The 12,030-nt window shown below is 52.5% G+C and overlaps 1 pseudogene; it reads right to left on the reverse strand.

The window, feature by feature from the left end:
* The window catches only part of LOC128945551 (uncharacterized), a 1,882,792-nt pseudogene that overhangs the window by 1,029,777 nt on the left and 840,985 nt on the right, over positions 1-12,030 (reverse strand).

Here is a 12,030-nt window from a genome sequence, read left to right on the forward strand (position 1 = left end):
AGAGACGGGGCAGTGCATAGTTCTGCTTTCGCCTTTTTGCTTTGCTCTCTCTCTCTCTGGCTCTTCTGCTTCACTTCTGCTTGCTTTTGCTCCTGCTCATTAGCTAGTTTAGCTAAACAGTCCAAATTCCTTCCTGGACTGTTTCTCCTTTCCTTTTTTCAACCTTCTCAAACCTGCTCCAGACTGGGACCTGGGAACACCGAGAGTTTGCACCTTGTGGCTGCAGCAGCTGCCCCAGCGCCGGAGGGACTGAGAACAGAGCGACCACCCCCGAGAGAGACTTTCTGAATTTGTCACCTTTTTCAGAGCGGTGTCATGAGGTATTGTTCATTCTGTGTGCTGGGGGTCCTGTGCCTGTTAAATAAACAGGTTCTTTCCACTTCTCTCTGAGGAATCCTTCCCGAACCGGTTGGGGGGAGGGGCCGTGTGGGTTTGCTTTCTGGAGGGGCCCCCTTTGGAGATTCTCTACCAAATTTACCCTAAACCGGGACAAAATTTGGCACCCAACACGTGGGGCTCGAGAGAGAGTGGAAAAACCCTGTTTTGAGGGCATTTTGGTTGCCATTACTCTGTGTTTGTATAAAGCAGTTAATAGCCATGCTTTTTGAATTCATAATGTCTGTTGGGGCGAAGGCTTGCATGCATTTCTTGTCCCTAAGGTTTTTTGAGATTTTAATACCTCTGTGGTCCCTAGGTTTATTTTCTTACCCAGAAATAGCTTTAATATTGTCCCTAATATGTAGTTTTTAGAGCAGAGGGGCAGTGACCAGAATAGCTATCCTGCTGGGCTTGGTGGTAATGATGTGTAAAAAGTTTATAAACATGCTAGGGTCTGCTCCAGGTATGAATGGTTTGTGGCTATGGTTATGCATCCAGTTTGTTAGAGGAGGAGCAGCAGGGGATGAGGCATTTCAGCCTTTGCTTTCCTTCTTCTCCTATGAATCTATTGCATCACTATTGAAGGATGTTGAGCTTCCCCTGAACGTTAAAGAGACCATCTTTCTGGTATTCAATCTGGTAACCTTCCTCTATACAGCCTGCTGCTTCTCTAGGATGAGGGCTGAGATTTCTAGATGGGCTGATGAGACCCCTGACTCAGGAGTTGACCCAGGTGTGGAGAATCCTAAGTGGTGTGGGAAATGGGAGGATATGGGCCAAATCCTGAAGGAATTCTCTGACCCTATAGTCTGGGATTTTCCCCATGAGCAAATTCACAACCCAGCTGAGGTGGGGAAATATCTGAAAGAGAAGTCCCAGGATGAGCCTAAGGAGAGGAAGGTCATTGCAGTGAGCTGGCCCCTGGCTTGTGCTCATCGCACGCTGCTAGATACTGTCGGGCAGCAGACAGAGGCAGAGGGGCAGGGAGATAAATCAGCAACTATCCCGGTGACTCAGGCTGCAGCCAACAGCCCAGGCTCGAAGCCAGCAGCCAAACCAGATAGTGAGCCTAAGCCAGCAGCTAAACCAGAAAATAAGCCTCAACCAATGGCTGTTGCTGCCAGCACTAGAAGTGGGAAATGCACGGACAAGACCAATCGACCAGTGGATGATGAGGATGATGATGATGAAGGAGAAGGAACCTCAATGCCTCCTGACATAAAATCAGGAGTCAAAGCAGCAGGTGCAAGATCAGATGCAAATATTGAGTCCTTTTCCCTGAAGGACCTTTGTGGCTTATGGAAGGATTACATGTGGGGACGGGATCTGTTTCTATTGCTGGTGTGACAGGGGGATCACAGGATTTTACTTTGGTGGAAGCTGAGGTGAGCCTGACTGGAAATGAGTGGAAGAAACATCCTATTGTGACTGGCCCAGAAGCCCCATGCATTTTAGGTATAGACTTCCTCCGACGTGGCTATTTCAAAGACCCAAAGGGACTCAGATGGGCATTTGGGATAGCTGCTGTAGAGACAGAGGGTGTCAAGCAGTTGAACAGCTTGCCTGGACTGTCAGAAAACCCATGTGCTGTAGGACTTCTGAAGGGGGAAGAGCAACAGGTGCCAATTGCCACTTCCATAGTGCATCGACGACAGTATAGAATCGCTCGAGATGATGTGATCCCCATCCAAAAGATGATCCAAGAGCTGGAGAGCCAAGGGGTGGTCAGCAAGACCCACTCACCCTTCAAGAGCCGCATTTGGCCTGTGCGAAAATATGAAGGAGAATGGAGACTGACTGTGGACTACCGTGCATTGAATGAAGTGACTCCACCACTGAGCGCTGCTGTGCCAGAAAAATTAGAGCTCCAGTACGAGCTTGAGTCCAAGGTAGCAAAGTGCTTTGCCACTGTAGACATTGCCAATGCATTTTTCTCCATTCCTCTGGCAGCAGAATGCAGGCCTCAGTTTGCTTTCACATGGAGGGGAGTGCAGTATACCTGAAACCGACTGCCCCAGGGGTGGAAGCGCAGCCCCACCATCTGCCATGGACTGATCCAGGCTGCACTAGAAAGAGGAGAGGCTCCAGAACATCTGCAGTATATTGATGACATCATTGTGTGAGAGGAACACAGCTGCGGAAGTGTTTGAGAAAGGGAAGGAAATCATCCAAATCCTCCTGGGAGCTGGTTTTGCCATTAAAAAGTCAAGGTAAAGGGACCAGCTCGTGAGATTCAGTTCCTGGCAGTGAAGTGGCAAGATGGACTGTAGTAAACCCCATACATTTGGCAAAAGCACCATGGAGAATCTAACAAAAGGAATGCTGACACAGCAGCAAGGAAGCTTCCTGACTCCATGGACATCTGCCCTATAATCTATCTCTACAACCATGTAAGGCAATGCCATGGTAGCCTTTACCTATCGGTCATTTTATGGTCCCCCTAATCCCTTGCCATTGGTCAAGTTTGGATACTTGCCAAGCCTATAAAAGTAGCATGCTGTACCCTACTAGCTCAGAAGAAGAAGAGCTGAGACCCTTCGCGGAACCCCAAATAAAGCCTTCTCTGTGGAACAGCTTTTGCCTTCTCCTTCTCCTCTCTCCGTCTGCTGCTGCCTCAAGCCCGGAGCTCCACTACCCAGCAAGCAAAGAGCTGAGGTCCTAAGAGCTGCTAATCACTATAGAGCTGAATATCACCAGGCTTGCTAGAAAGGTAGCCCCGCGGCATTGGCCTGAGCTGGCTTCGGGCACCCGGTCCCTCCTCAGGGACTGAGATCCTGAGCACCAAGGCTCTGCTTCATGATAAGGCTGATCGGAGGCCTTATTAATGGACGGCATCAGATTCCTACAGACGTAATCAACAAGATCACAGCAATGTCTCCACCCACCAATAAGAAAGAAACACAAGCTTTCCTAGGTGCCATAGGCTTTTGGAGGATGCACATTCCTGAGTACAGTCAGATCGTGAGCCCTCTTTACCTGGTCACCTGCAAGAAGAACGAGTTCCACTGGGGCCCTGAGCAGCAACAAGCCTTTGCCCAGATCAAGCAGGAGATTGCTCATGCAGTTGCCCTTGGCCCAGTCAGGACAGGACCAGAGGTGAAGAACGTGCTCTACTCTGCAGCCGGGAACCATGGCTTGTCCTGGAGCCTTTGGCAGAAGGTGCCTGGGGAGACTCGAGGCCGACCACTGGGATTTTGGAGTCGAAGCTACAGAGGGTGAGAAGCCAACTACACTCCCACAGAGAAGGAAATCTTGGCTGCCTATGAAGGAGTCCAGGCTGCCTCAGAGGTGATTGGCACAGAAGCACAACTCCTCCTGGCACCCTGACTACCGGTGCTGGGGTGGATGTTCAAAGGAAAGTTTCCCTCCCCCGACCATACCACTAACGCTACATGGAGTAAACGGATTGCTCTTATCCCACAGTGCGCCCGTATTGGAAACCTGAATCGCCCTGGGATTTTGGAGATAATTACAAACTGGCTGGAAGGTGAGAACTTTGGTCTTACTGATGAAGAGGAACAAGAACCAGTGACACGTGCTGAAGAGGCTCCTCCCTATAACCAACTGCCCCCAGAGGAAACGCGCTACGCTCTTTTCACTGACGGTTCCTGTCGCATCGCAGGGATGGACCAGAAGTGGAAAGCAGCCGTATGGAGCCCCAGACGACAGGTGGCAGAGGCTGCTGAAGGAGAAGGTGGATCAAGTCAACTTACAGAACTCAAAGCTGTTCAGCTGGCCCTGGACATTGCTAAGGGAGAGAAATGGCCAAAGCTCTACCTCTACACTGATTCATGGATGGTAGCCAATGCTCTGTGGGGATGGCTGGAGAGATGGAAAAAGGCCAACTGGCAGCGTAGGTGTCATGGTTTGATGCTGGCACAATGCCAGTGTCCCCATGAAAATATATGCTCCCTCGTGTCTGCTGTGAGATGTGACCAGGAATAAGCAAAGCAGGTCCCCACTTGGAAATAAAGAAAAGAAACCTTTATTAACTAAACTACAACTCTAAGTAACAAGAAACACACAGGGAAAATGAAAACTTTCCAAAAACATTTCCTTCCCTTCCCACCAAATTTCCAAAACATCTCTCCCCCAAGTCACCAACTCTCGGTCCATCACCACCCTTTAGGTAATCAATTCTCAGTTCATCAAGGGGAGAGGAATCCTTCTTGTGCCATAGGCTTCCCCAGGAAACACCTCTGAAACCTCGTGTGTTTCCATGCCACTCGTGGCACCACCTGGAGAACATCTGCAAACGTGACCTCTTCCTTCCATATCCACTGCTCTCACCACTGCACATGGACCAGAGCTGCTTCTAGGGTTGTCCTTCCAAAAAGGGCACAGTCTCAACTTTGGGACACCTGTGCCCCCCAAATTTCACCCCCTGCAGCCGAGGGGTACCAACACTGAACCCTCTTGGCTCTGAGCCATTGCCTCCCCCTGGATGCAGTCTCTGTGTCACAGGAAACATGGTTTTGTCCATGGCTACACAAGAAAAGTCCAGCTAAGGCCACTCCATCATCTCTTCCCACCTAAGATTCTTCTCTACTCTCCTGACATCTTTCACTTGCCCAGACCTTCACACTTGCACATTTCCTTCTTCCATGTCATCTCTTATCTCTCTTCTAGGAAGGGTTAATGTTCTGCAAAGTTTTCCTTGTCCGAAAAAGGTTTAGAAGCTCGGGCGCTGCCCGCCCAAATCTCCCACAGCTGCTGGACCCTTCTCTCTGCCAGCCGGGCTGTGCTGCCAGCACAGGATATCAAGTTTCACGGTGGCACAGGCGCTCTGTCTCTCTCTCTCTCCTGGGGGGGAGTTGTGGCTGCCCGATGCCTCTCGGGGCTCTTCCACCCTTCCATCCTCGGGCCAGGCCTACCTCACCCAGCCCCAAACCAGCCAGGAGCTGGGCAGGGGAGGTCCGACCTGCTTCCCTCGCTGGAACCCAAGAAAGCTTCCCCTGGGAGTGCTCTGCTTTTTAACCCCTGTGTCCTCAGAGGCGTATCCAATGTCCCCAGTGGCCAAAACAGGTGCCAGTATTCAAATGTGAGCACCTATTGGCCCAACCACTTAATATCCCAGAAAACTAACTTCCTCTCAAACCACGACATCTATATAATCTCAGTCCAGTTTATCCCAGTCTGTAGGAACCCAGTCCACTTGATCCCAAACCATATTTGATCCCAGTCCATATTTGATCCCTGTCGATAGCTTATCCTAGTCCATATTTGATCCCAGTCCATAAAATCTGTCATATTTGACCCAGGCCATATTTGATCCCAGTCCAAAGTTGATCCCAGTCTTGATTTGATCCCAGTCCAGTTTATCCCAGTCCATAGTTGATTTTAGTCCATATTTGATCCCAGTCCATTTTTTATCCCAATTCATATTTGATCCCAGCCCGTATTTGATTCCAGTCTATATAAGCTCAGTCCAGTTTATCCCACACTGTAGTATTCCAATCAATAGTTGATCCCAGTCCCTATTTGATCCCAGTCCCTATTTGATCCCAGTCCATATTTGATCCCAGTCCCTGTTTGATCCTAGTCCATATTTGATCCCAACCCCTATTTGATCCCAGTCCACGTTTGATGCCAGTCCGTACTGCCCTGCACACATTCCAAAAGTCTGCAATTCCAGCTCCCAGCCAGGAAAAGATGTTCCTACCCTTGAAGGGAAATGGAGCAAAATCCTACAGAGACATTTCCCTGCCAGCCTTCAGGACTTCAGCTCCTGGGACTGGGAATTAAAATAACAATTGGGAAATAAAATAATAAATATTCAGGGGAGGGTCTGTGGGGACATCTAAATCAGGGCAGGGGTCAATTAAATCAGGCAAGGGGACAGCTAAATCAGGGCAGGGGTCAATTAAATCAGGGGAAGGGGAATTAAAACAGGGAAAGGCTAAATAAAATCAGGGGAGGCGACAATTAAATCAGGGAAAGGTCAGTTAAATCAGGGGAGAGTCTTTGGTGGCAGGGGTCAATTAAATCAGGGGAGAGATCAATTTAATCAGGGGAGGGTATTTGGTGGTCACTGGGGCAATTAAATATAGGGAGGGTCTCTGGTGGTGCCTGGGTCAATTAAATCAGGGCAGGGTCTCTGGTGGTCCGTGGGTCCAGGGAGACACTGAGAGAGACAGAGCAGGCAAAGAGAGGTAGGAGAGAAAAGGGCACACAAAGACAATGAGCTGAGAAGGCGGCACTCTGCAAACAGAACTGCAACAGACTGAACATGGACGGGAGAGAAATCAGTAAGTCTCAGAGTTTTATTTGCTGTCAAATACATCCCACACACCCAGCCCCACACAATCTCCATCCCACCACTCTAAATCATTTTCCAACTTCATCTCAGCCTGATGGCTGCGGAATCGAGTGAGTTTGGCATGGGATTGAGTTTTTTGAGGTGGGTTTGAGCTCTTTTTGGGGTAAGATTGAGCTGTTTTCACTGGGATTTGAGTGGTTTGGAGGTGACAGATCTATTCTTCTTGGCTTTTGCAGTGCAAAGAGATGGAGAATAGAAAAAAATTAAGGTGAAATTAAAAGGAGAAGCAGCCAGCTGTGTTCTCAACATGGATCACAGGGAATGTGGCACACCTGGGCTGTGCCCAAAGTGCCTCCTCCAGTGGGGGATGGAGCTGGAGCAGCGCACGAAGCTCTGCCCGCACTCGCGGCACTCGCAGGGCTTCCCTTAGTGGTGCCTCTGTTGGTGTTGGGTCAAGTAAGAGCTCTGTAAGAACCTCTTCCCACACTGGGGACACTCGTAGGGCCTCTCCCCAGTGTGCATGCGCCGGTGCCTGATGAGGTTGCAGTTGTGCTTGAATCCCTTCCCGCAGTCGGAACAGCGGAAGGGCCTCTCCTCTCTGTGAATCCGATAGTGCCGGAGGAGATGGGAGCTGGTCGGAAACCTCTTCCTGCATTTATCACACTCGTAGGGCCTCTCCCCACTGTGGATGAGCCGGTGCTTGACAAGGGTGGAGATCTGCCTGAATCCCTTCCCACAGTCGGGGCATTGGAAGGGCCTCTCCTCTCTGTGAATCCGATAGTGCTGAAGGAGAACGGAGCTGGTCTTAAACCCCTTCCCACACTTGGAACACTCGTAGGGCCTCTCCCCAGTGTGGGTCCTCTGGTGCGTGATCAGTCTGGACCTCTGGCTGAAGCACTTCCCACACTCGGAGCAGTTGTACGGCCTTTCTCCAGTGTGGGTTCTCTGGTGCCTGATCAGGCTGGAGCTCCCGTTGAAGCTCTTCCCACACTCCCCACACTCGTAGGGCTTCTCCCCAGTGTGGATCCTCTGGTGCCTGATCAGGTTGGAGCTCACGCGGAAACTCTTCCCACACTCCCCACACTCGTAGGGCCGTTCCCCAGTGTGGATCCTCTGGTGCCTGATCAGGTCGGAGTTCCACCTGAAGCTCTTCCCACACTCCCCACACGTGTGGGGCTTCTTCCCATCATGGAGCTGCTTATGGAGCACCAGCTCCGAGCTCTGGCTCCATCTCCGGCCGCCTTCCCAGCCCAGGCTGGCTCTTTCACCCTCAGATCCCCGCCGGCTGCGTTTGCAGCCCCTCCTCGTGCGGCATCTCCGGGGATTTTCCTCCCCGTTGGCTTCCTGAGCCGTGGAGCCGCTCAAAACGGCCTCTGCCACCAGGTTCTGCTGCGGGCATTTGTCCTCCCTGCTCTCCATGCTCCATGCTCAGCTCCTGCTCTGGGGGAGGAAGGACAAGGACAGGATGGGATTTGCCTCCATGCCACAGGCAAGGGCAAGGAGATCCCCCCAGGGCTGAGCTGCAGCCGGGGCCATGCTGGGCTGGGAGATGGAGCAGCACAGAGAGGAAAGGGGCACTGACTTCCTCCTCACCTGCCTCAGTGTCCTGGGGCATCTTCCTCTTCCTCGCAGCCTCCCAGGCCTTGGCAATGGGAAATCCTGGTTTGGGGAAAACAAGGGATGAGCACATTTGTAGGAGCGTTGAGGGGTAGGACGATCGGGACAGATGGAGACGAGAGAGCTCTGCAGCCAGGGCGTGGAACTTGCGGTTTATTGCAAAGGGCCTGGGTGCAGGGCCCTGCTGGGAGCTGCCAGGCACAGCTCGGAGCAGGCCCGAGAGAAGAGAGGGGTAGAGAGGATGAGAGGGTAAGAGAGTAAGAGAGCAAAAGCGTAAGAGAGTAAGGGTCCCGTTACAATACAATAAATCTTCTTCTGTGTTGAATATTCTATTTCTCACTAACCAATCTGGTACCAGATGCAAATCCTACAGCATTTACATACAGCCTGTAAGAATCATTACATCACCATACTGTGTTACATTTCACACCCTAAAAACTCCTCTTTGGACCCCTTCTGCTGAGCTAGTAGGGTCTGCTCTGACCCTTAGATCTGTCTGTAAGCAGAGGGAATTGTTTCATCAAAAGGGGATTACGTTCAGCTGGTCACACCATTGTTTTCCAGTCATTCACTAACTGAGGTATCTCAAATCTTGCTTTCATTTCAATCTTCCTTATTCTTTCTATATTCCCAAAAACTTCTACCAGACAATCATATTTATAAGGTTTTCCTGTTTCATCTTCCCCAGTACACACTCAGTTTGAAGGTCCCTCTGCCTGAGTCCATCTCTACAATCACTGGGCACCTGGGTTCCAGAAAAACCTCCCAAACACCCAGATTCAGCCCTGAAAAAGCCTCCCAGGAGTTCCCCGTCCCTGGTCCCTCCCCTCTGGTGTTCAGCAGCTCCCCCCTGTCCCAGCTGCAGGGGTCATGCTTGGATTGGGGGTCCCCCTTCTCCTCGGTGCCCGCCCTGCCCAGGCTGCTGGCAGTCCCAGCAATGCCAAAAGCTCCCCCTGCTTCGCTCTCCCCATTTCGGGATCCAGGGGCTGTTTGGGCTCCCAGGCTCCCTTCTCCCCTCATTCTCTGCTCTGGGCTGCAGCGGCTCCAAGGAGTCCCCCCTGCCCCTCTCCAGGCTCTTGAGGCTCCCGCCAATGGCAGCACTGCCCCCTCTCTGGGCTCCCCCCTTTGGGCTCCTGGGGGACACAGGGCTCTGCTCCTCCAGGCTGCCTCTGCCGGCAGCCGCCACCGCCACCCCCAATGTCCCCCCAAGGGGCCTTTTCCGCTCAGCCTTGGACTTCTTCATTCTCCAAACATCTCCCCAAAGACCCAACCCAGGGACACCCAGGGATATCCGGGCCGAGCTCCCCCTCCCCGCTCACCCATGCGATGGGGGGGATGATGATCCCAGAGGTGGGGGCTGCGAATTCAGGCAGGGATCTACAGCATGGTTCCCTCAGCTCAGCCTTGATCCGTCTTCGTCCCTCCTCTTCCTCTTCCTCACACTCCTCCTCTTCCGTTCCCCCTCCTACTCCTCCTCCTCTGTCTTATCTCCACTTCATCCCCCCCCACCGCTTCATCCCTGCCCTTCCCTGCCTCCTCCTCCTCCCCCAGCAGCAGCCACACCCTCGGTGCCCCGTTCCGGCAGCCTGCGGCAGGAGCGGGGATGGAGCTGGGACAGGTCGGGATGGGCAGCGCGGGGCTCTCGGCTGCTCCCAGACGCTGTGGGCGGGGGGAACCCGGCCCGGGCCAAAGGAGAGGCAAACTGGGCAAACTGGGGGCAGAGCACAAAGCTAAGGATGTAGCAGAAAATGGAGCTGAAAGACGTAAGTTAATACTAACTCCAAACGAGGAAAAACTGGAAATTACAAAGTTTAGGGAAGCCAAGAAAAAAGAATTAAACAAGATAGGAAGTGAAAAAGATAAATCAGGGAAATGGAATCTTCCTGATGGGAGACAATTAGCTAACAAAATGTGCTTCTAGGAAAATATTAGAAGACATGCATCAGAAAACCCACTGGGGTACTCAAGGGTTGCGCGATCATTTTTTAAGGAACTATGCATGCACTGGGATTTTTGGAGTAGCAAAGCAAGTAACTGAAAGAGGCTTAATTTGCCAAAGGATAAATAAAAAGGTGAAGAGAAAAACAACATTAGGACGTCGTGAGTTAGCCCATCAACAATTTAAAGTATCTAAGCAGAAGTTTAGTTTTGTTAGGTTCCAGATTTATTTGTAAAAAAAGCCCATTTAATCTAGAAGAAAGAGAATGCCATATGTTAGACAGGAGATTTTAGGAGAATAAAAGCCTTTAAAGTATCACAAACAACCAAGACAAGACAAGAAAAGAAAAAGGGGAAATGAAATGGAAGGGAACAAGAGGAAAAATCAGAAAGAGAGCGGGATCCTCTGCAGGTCTTGCCTCCTCCGTTCGCGGCCCAGGCGCCTGTCCCGGGTCCCGGCTCGCTGCCCGCCTCAGCTCCGCCTGCCCCGGTTTCCATCCCAGGTGCGGCCTCACTGCCCAGGGCAGCTCCACCTGCCCCGGCGCTGTCGCTCAATTTGTGTGCCCTGCTCCCACTGCCGGGCCCGCGGCCGCTCTGCCAGCCATGCTGGGGAAGATGGGGGTTGCTGTGTCCTGCCGCCTCCTCCGAGGTCACCGCGCCCACCGCACCCAGGGGGGGTCCGAGCCATCCCATCCCCGGCTGCCCTGCCCGTGCCACCTGCGCTGGGCACCGCCGCTGCTGCCGGGCTCTCCCACCTGCCTTTGCTCTGCCAGCAGCGGTCGGATCAGCTGCCATCAGCCATGTGGGGGCTACCCACGATCCGCCTCGGGCTCCAAGGGAAGATCCCCCTCTGCCGATTCCGGCAGCAGACCCTGCCCACACTCCTACCCAGCCTCAGCGGGATATCCTCCCCTGACCCCATCCTGCTCTGAGTTACATGCCCTTGGTAACCACAGCTCTGGCTGTTCAGGGAAACTCTCTCTCTCTACAGGAAGCACCTTATCAAAACACTAGGAGCTCAGTTAAAATGCAGCCCTCTCCAAATTTTTTCTCAAAACACGGGAGAAAGGCTAGAGAAAGTAAAAAGTGAAAAAGTTAGCTGAAGGGATTGGTCTATTTCCGTTCAGAGAGGTTCCCATGGGAGGGATGCGCTGCCCCGACCCGCGGGAGCCACCAGCGCCCCTGCCGGCCGTGCCCGGAACTGCACCCAAGGGGAAAGCGCCGCAGCCCAAAGGCTGGGACTGGGTCCGGGCTCTGTTTGCTGTCAGTGCCGCAGCTGTTGGTGTTTGTTTGCTTTATTATACACACTAGTAAAGAACTGGTATTCCTACTCCCATATCTTTGCCTGAGAGCCTCTTGCTTTCTTTAGTCTTAAAATCAAGAGGGAGGGAGGGGGATTGCATTCTCCATTCCAAGAGAGGCTTTTTCTGCCTTCCCAAGCAGACACCTCTCTTGTAAAGCAAGACAAGCACCCACAGGCACTGAGGGGGCTGCAGAAGGGGCACAAGAAGGCCCTACAGCACTTGGGCACAAAGGCACAGCAGGTGAGTGCAAGAAGGGAGCAGCAAAAGGCCAAGCTGAAGGCAAAGGCCAGGGCACAGTTCCTACAGCCCCTGATGGACCAACCCCAGGGCCCAAGGGGGCCCCAGCACACAGGGCACGGGCTCGGCCACAAGCACCTGGCAGAGGCATTGCCCTCCTCGGCAGGGGAGAGCCCACCCAAACAGCCCCTGGCAAGGAACCAGGGCTCCAGCTGCAGGGCACAAGGACCCTGCAAGTACAGACAGCAGCACCCTCAGGACCAGCAAGTCCACCCCTTGATGGACATGGATTGCCAG

The sequence above is a fragment of the Melozone crissalis genome, unplaced genomic scaffold (assembly GCF_028551555.1).
Source record: "Melozone crissalis strain CALT ecotype California unplaced genomic scaffold, PUWL_Pcris_2 ptg000066l_1, whole genome shotgun sequence".
Taxonomy (NCBI): Eukaryota; Metazoa; Chordata; class Aves; order Passeriformes; family Passerellidae; genus Melozone; species Melozone crissalis.